The sequence below is a fragment of the Lathamus discolor genome, chromosome 5, assembly GCF_037157495.1.
Source record: "Lathamus discolor isolate bLatDis1 chromosome 5, bLatDis1.hap1, whole genome shotgun sequence".
Taxonomy (NCBI): domain Eukaryota; kingdom Metazoa; phylum Chordata; class Aves; order Psittaciformes; family Psittacidae; genus Lathamus; species Lathamus discolor.
Window position 1 is genome coordinate 36920459 of NC_088888.1, and position 7620 is coordinate 36928078.

Consider the following 7620-nt stretch of genomic DNA (forward strand, 5'->3'; position numbering starts at 1 on the left):
TGTGCAAAGCAACAACCATCCAAGGCATACTCCTTGTTTGACATGTCTTTGTGACATGATGTTTTCTGTCACACTCTTAATAAAAGTACAGACTGTGTGTCCCTGTGCTCCATCTAATCCTGGGTGTACTACTGAAACTCTTTTCAGCCAGACTGAAGGTTGAATGGGTTTTGGGCTGAGTTTGAAAGGGACAATAAATCTATTGGCTTACAGGGTAGATCAGACTCTACCAGAAATCAGTATGCAGATCTTTAAGGGACATGCTGGTTTTAACCTGTGTAGTGCAGTGCTCTCTCTAACAACTTGTATCCAGCAGTGGTACACCCAAATACATCCAGACCAGGGTTGAGTATGGCAACTGCTGTGTGTCTACAATATGAATTACTCCAAGGCTTGGATCATCCCCTAAAGCCAGGAGTGCCAGACGGGTTTCTCATGCTGTTGGCCCACAGAGCTTATGCCAGCACATTCAAGTGCTGATGCTAAAAAAGGCAGGCAGTCACTTTCTCTTGACCTCAGCTGCTCATCTGTCCTTTTGTACCTCCCTTATCCAGGTCTCCATGGGGCAAAGCAAATGTTTGTGCATCAGACAAGAGTGGCTGGGGACAGCAGGAAGGCAACAGCGTCTTTCTTTTTTGCCAGCAGGGCTGCCAGTACCTTGGTGTCACTTCTGTCCCTCTGTTTCTGAGTTATGCTGAGCTTAGCCCAGGTGTGGCTCAGAGTCAGGGCAATAAATGATAGGATGTTTGCATAGCAGCAGGTTACCAGTGCCAGGTTGTGCATACAGAACGGGAGGACAAGTTCAGACTTCTGAAAAGTCACCACAAGTTCATATAGACTCCCTATAAGCAGAAGGCGTAAGGCCACAGATGGCATGCCATGGGGAAATAATCTTGACTGTGTGTATTTTTACCACCATTGACTTTATAAAGAGGATAGAAAAAATCCTGGGGTTTAAGTCACCCAGTTTTACAGAGGAAATTCGTGATTTTGTGGAGTGCTACAGCCACAGCTTTTGTGGAGTGCTATAGCTACAGCTACAGCTTATGCAGGCATAAGGCAGACAAATACGGAAGATAAAACAGATTAGTGTGGCAGAAAACAAGATACCTTTGCTTTCACTTGGAAATTATTTTAATTCATGTGTTTTGAAGCTGTCTTAAGATGTGTGTAGGAAAAACACAAAGCAAGTATTTAGAAGCAAAGTCCTCTTGTTGACTATCTGCAGATGGGGCCTTTCAACAAGAACCACCTGAGCTCCAGGGTCACGTCTGAATCCTAAAAGATAGGCAAGCCGCACAACTCAGCCAACCACCTCAGACAGTCCTTACATTAAAATGAAAAGGCCTAAAATAATGTTAAGTTTTTACTGTATTCATAAAAAATTAAAATGTTCAAGCCCATTTTCTTTTCCAATTTTGAAGTATACAACATAATTCTGTAGAAGTGTGTGTTCCTATGTCCTAGTTGAACCTGCTCCTAAATCCATGTATTGCCCCGAAACAAGCTAAGCTGCTTCTGGTACCTCAGTTCCTGTGTGAACAGTCCCACACCTCCCTCTCCATGTCTGCCTACAACACAAGCAACAATTGCACATATTCTGGTATTCTTAAAGTTAGCAAAAATTTGAGTGTTTAAACTCAGAAGACAAAGTGAATTAAAAGCAAGGCTCTCGCTGTGCACAGAACTAAAATTCTCAGTATTTAGGGGAAGGGTAGCTAGAAGCCTGTGCAGAACAAGAATGTTACAGAGCAAATGCAGTCACAGTAGTTCTTAGAGCCAAATTGTAGCTAAAATCTATTCGTAAGTTTTGTGAGCCTAGACCTTGCATTTCTATGTGCAACCAGATGACAATACATGCACTACAGCCAGCTAACCAGGCATTAGTTCATGCGTGCCAGTACAGGCTTGCACATAGAAATGTTTTGCAGCCCAAAGTTTAGAGTCTAAAATTAAGAAATTGGCCCTTTGCATCAGCCTGTGTTGTGTAAACCATGACGTTCAGTGTTGAACTGTACAACCACTGCTTCTTGCACTGGTGTGTGTAGTTACAAAGCCAATTTGTGCTCCATTATGTCTCTTAAATGGATGTTGTGGTCATAGTTTTCAGAGACACTGTAGCCTGTAAAGCAGATAAGGAAATTGCACGCCCTCTTTGATAAAGGCAAATTTTGAAAGGGGAGGCTGGAAATAAGCATTTTAAGTGCAGAAAATTAAAACCACTTGCTGAAGGATTGTTTCTGAATTCCTACTCAGAGCCAAATCTTGCCTCCTTCACTCTCATTGTATTAGTTCCTTACGCACCTTCAGTGAAACGAGGGAGACAGAGCAGGGCCGTTAGGTGGTGACACATGCAAGGGGTGTACTCGGGTAGTATTAAATGAATTTGACAAAATATGAACCGTGATCTAGCACTTTGTTTACAGGCTCCATATTCGTGTTTACAAATGATGATTTCTGAGGCTCACGCTTTTTACGTTACGTTTGAAAAGGGCAGCCAGTGTACAGATATTTATTATGTTTATCAGCGTTTCTGAATAGATTTTTTTTATAGTACATGGTTTTATGAAGTGTAATATTTTTATAGCAGAATGATGATCTTTGGACTTTATATATTGTTACCTACCACTGTTTGCAAATAAGGTCTTTGCTCCCTTTTTTCTGTGCACTGTATCCAGTGTTGCTGCTGCTACTGTTGCTGGCCTCAGCTGCTGCTGGCCCGCCCAGACCTGGGCTGATGGTATTGTGAAACCTTGCAAACTAACTTCAAAGAGCTGTGATTGTGCTGGAGGGCTGGCTGTGTGCTGGGTCCCTCTTGGCAGGAGGGATGGGGAGCTGTTCTCTACCAGGGCAAGAGTTTACTGTGGATGGCCCCTGAGTAGAAGCCTCAGTGCTCACCTTTGTCTGTACTCCACAGTTTTGGCTTGGCATGCCCATCCTTTCCCTTCTTTATAAAGAAATAAAAAAGAAAAAGAAAACAGAAAAGGATCCTGCTCATTTTTGCATAATTCCTTTCTAGTCCCCAGGCACTGGCCATCTTTGAATGCCATGTGCTGATCACAGTAAAATCACACAGTTGCCTTTTCAAATTATACCTAGAGCTGTTACCTCTGTGCAGGCTGAGTACTTAAAACTCTGCTTTGGGAAGCAACAAGTAAACCTTTAACTCCTCATTGGTAAGGCAGTCCACCCACCAGAGAAATCTGGGATTTCAGTGCCAGACAGAGCTCTTTCACATAAGCTGCCTGGCATGGATTCCCTTGTCCCTCAGAGATTTCCTGAGGTACAGTTCTTCTGGAACTGCTGGTCACTAGCAAGCAGCCTGCATAACCTTTTCTGCTTGCTGAACTTACTGGGGACCATAAAAGCAAAATCAATGTCTCCTCTGATGTTGATGCTTGGAGGGATTGTTTCTGCTTCCCTGGTGTTACAACGTCTGAGTCTGCACACCATTACACTGGTGTTCACGTCTATGGATCGCCCCAGCAGCATCGCAGAGGAAGCAAGTCCAGCTCAGGCTCCCTCATAGGAACAGTATGTGATACCAGATATGGAGAAACTGCATGTTGTTCAGGCCCAAGCAAGCATAACCAAGCAAACTTGAGAATTGTCCTGAGGATCAAAAAGTCTTGTTACATGTCTGAAGAGCATCTTGTTCAGGGGCTGGCTGAGCACCTCTCAGGCACTTACAGCAAAGGGAAATAATAGGGAGTAACAGTAACTAATGCTAATGCCTGAAAATCACAAAAAGCAGAGATTTTGCATTAAAAGCAATGAAGAAGAGCTGAAAACGAGAATTTTAGGCTATGCCCAGCTATTCAGGTTAAGCACAGAAAACTTTGCAGTGCTTTGGCTGCTAAAGATGCCATACTGTCACTGCCTGGATGCAAGATGGAAGAAGGAGATCTCTGTCCATTCATCTAGGTGGACTGGAAAGCTGTTTGTGGTGCTCTCACTGTTTTCTAAACAACCAAAGCTGGCCTGAGCCCAATTCCATTCTCTGTTGGGGAAATTAGTTTATAAAACCACTGGTGATTCAGAGTCTGTGGTGAGGCTGTGTGTTGTTTTGGCGTGGCTCACTCCTGCCTAATTGATTCTTCCTGGCCTTCAGGTTCTGCAGCCACTGGTGAAAACAGCCACAGTCAAAAAAGCCTCACACTTTCCCTACTGTAGAAAGCAGGCTTCAATTTTAATTACAGTCTCCTTGCTAAGGCATGCAAACAGAGTCAGAGATCTCCAGTGCATTTACCCAGACTTTCTAATTGTCATACTATTGTCTGGAATCTTCTCTCTACTGTAAGTTCTATTATAATCAGTTATTTGCTTTACTTATCCATTCAGGCCAGCCACTTCTCCAACAGGATAATCAGTGTGAAGCATGAAGGTATGTTCTACCTTAGCACTGAGTCCTAGAGGCCTAAATTTATTTCACCTATTGGTACTTACACAATTTAGCCTTTAGGAACATTAGCTCTAACAGTGGATCCTTAAAAACAGAATAGAAACAACCTGCATTTGACTTCAGAAAAGTGACAAGAGTGATCCATCAGCTTTTAAATACTGCTGATCTGTTGCTACTTGGGCCTTTGGTCTCATTTCAACCATATCTGCTGCCATCTGTTACACTCTGAGTGGAGATGCACATCAGCTACAGGGCTGCAGCCTTTTTATTGGGTTTGTGGGCTAATCATGCAGGTAAAAACTCTGTCCATGAATGAACAACGTGCTCCTTGATGTGCGCTTAGATGGGCAAGACAAAAGTGGAACACACAGCTGAGATGTATGCATGCTTTCGGCCCAGCAAAAAAAGTGCCCGTTCAGCTAAGCAAAGGTAAGGATTATTTATTCTGCAATTCGGGTGCAAATTTGTTATTACTTTCCCAAGCCCCAGGAATGAGAGTGATCATCTGAGAAGCTCATGTCAGATATCCAACACACACATTCACACAGCTTGCACAATCCCCAGTTCCAGGAAGTCTCTAAGCGGCCACATGTTCTTCTACCATCAGATGATCTAAGGAAAAATACAGCACTGGCATTTGAGCCAGGGTAAGTTATATACGTATTAGTATGTCCACCAGCACATGCAAAATTCATTGGTCTTACACTAACATGACCTTTAAACTTCATATGTTTTTATACTGCTTATACCAGTTCAAACCAAGAATATCTCTTCTGTGATGCAGCCAACAGCTAAAAACTCAGTCTGAAACAGGCTGGATGGTTCTTCCAGTACTGCTTCAGTCTTCTCAAACCCTTCAGTCGATATCACCAACAAGCACTTTATGCTCTTAAAAACTGATCTGTAAGAATTACAAGATCTCACCAATATAACTGCAAGCTTCATTCCTGGCTTCTAAAGGAAAGTGGAAGAAGAGATCAAGGAGTATGTGTTAAAGGTAAGAAAATTTCATGCAAACCCCATTTTTCAGGCTTCAAGTGCCATTTTAAAAATGCACCAACTACCATCACTGAATATATTCAAAGGGTTCAGGGTTCAGATGCAGGGAAAAACACAAAATGCCTGCTGTGGAGATGATTAAAGACCCTGATGTATTCAGCTCAGCCTGGGAATGGCTGAGAAGCAACTTGATTATCGCATACAAGAATCTTCACAGAGAGAAAAATACCATGATCTGGAAGAACAGAGCCAGACCGAAGCACAAAAACCGTCAAATGTCTGGGTGCAAAGTCCACGCAGGTGCAGGATGGAAATAAGGAAGCCTTATCTACTGAAAGCGACTAGGAGGAATGGCAAACTCATTTTCTCCTTTGACAGTTTTGTTCAAAGGAAAAACCAGCCTCACTTTAAAGTTGCTTTCAGCAGGTATGCCTTAGGAGACAAAAGGTTAATACGGAAGTAAGTGGATCACTTCTACAGTCTGCAGTAATCTGGAAACCAATTTAAATACTGTGATGGTCTCTTCTGGCCTCAAGTATGACATGCACAGATCAGGTTCCGGCCTCAAATACACTATGAACAGATCGTGTTTCCATAAGATTGATGATTCCTCCATAGGATGAACTCCAAAGATTAATTCAAAGACTGTTAGGCCACAAATAACTGGAATAATCGACCTTCTATATTTAAATCTGTGTCTTTACTGTGACACATGCAGAGACTCTTTGACATCTTGAACAATACAGAATATCCCTCTGAAATTTTGTGATGTTTACAACTATTTATAATGTTATAATTTAGAACACCCTGTTTCACACCATTGGTGCAATATGGTTAAAACATTTAACGAGACTGGGTAAATGGTGTTCCCCCACAATAAAGTAAAAAACTTGCTACCTTAAAACCAAAATAAATTACAATAGCATTAGTAGTGCACCAATCCTGTGAACCACAGAAGGGCTTTAAACAGATGTCAAATATAGCGAAACCTTAAGTACAAAGAGATAAAGTAGGCTTTAATCTTGAATAAGCTCTCCGGTTAGAATTAAGCTATTTAAAAGACAGTGAAAATTAGACCACACAACTTTGAATTCTTAAATTTCCGAGGCCTGGAGCTGAGTGATGATTCGCGAACTGAGTGACTTTATGCAGCTTCTGCACATCTGTAAGACAGAGAGGCTGCAAGATCTTAATCACAGTTCCCTGGGTATGTATGTATTTATTTATTTGTTTTTAAAGGAAAGAGGAAAGTAAATTATCAATAACAAATGCAAATGCTGTTCATAACAATGCATAGTGACAGTGAAAGAAGGTGCTTCTCCAGGGAAAATGTTACATCACTGCCCCCCCAACTTCAAGATTGTAAGTCTTAAAAATTCTCGAAAGACTAGTTTTCGCTAAATCCTAAACACAAAAGATCACATCTAGTAAGAGTTGTTCCACCTGTGTGACAAACATTACTGGAGCAGCCTTCCTGAGGTGTGATGTGGTGGAGATTTGTCCAGAGCAGCCACACAGTATGGAAGTGCTGCATAGCCACTCCCGTCAGGGTCCCCTGCTGCAGAGTGACAGTCCCTCTTTTTAGCCCAAAGAGCCCTACATAAGCCTACACAGCTGGAAGCTTGCATCACACTTCCGGGAGGTGGGATGTGTGGGTCTGAGCTCACCAGCCTGAGGAAGGAGCTAATGGGCTTCCCTGCTCTCATCTGCAGGACCCTTAGCAAGTACTGGAACCACAAGTTTTTCATGAGATGCACAGGTGACACACTGCCTCCACCTGAGCCTTCCACAGAAAAGAAGGAGCTGGTTGTTAAGACATACTGCTGCAGAGTCTTCAGGAAGGACACCATAAGCATAAAGAAGCACCAAAGTCACAGGGTGGTGTCACAGTGAGGGCATTTCTCAACTTCAAATTTCCTCTTGGTTAGGTTTTGTTGAGCTTCCCGCTCAGTGTGAAAGGTTCAGCTTCTACTCTGGCAGAGTTAACCGTCCCCTCCTCACACACACAGGGAAGCTGGGTGTGCAGGGCAGATGCTGCAGTCTAATCCAGCTGCCAAGGATCCATTCAAGCTGCATGGCTTCTGGATGAAGGCTCTGGCATTTAATTTATAAGGCTCTCAGTGTAAAAAAACAAGATGTCTCTTGTAAAAAAACCCCAACAAGACAGTCCTTGTGAACTGAAGTTGTAGCATCACCACCTAATACTAATGTTTATTGGA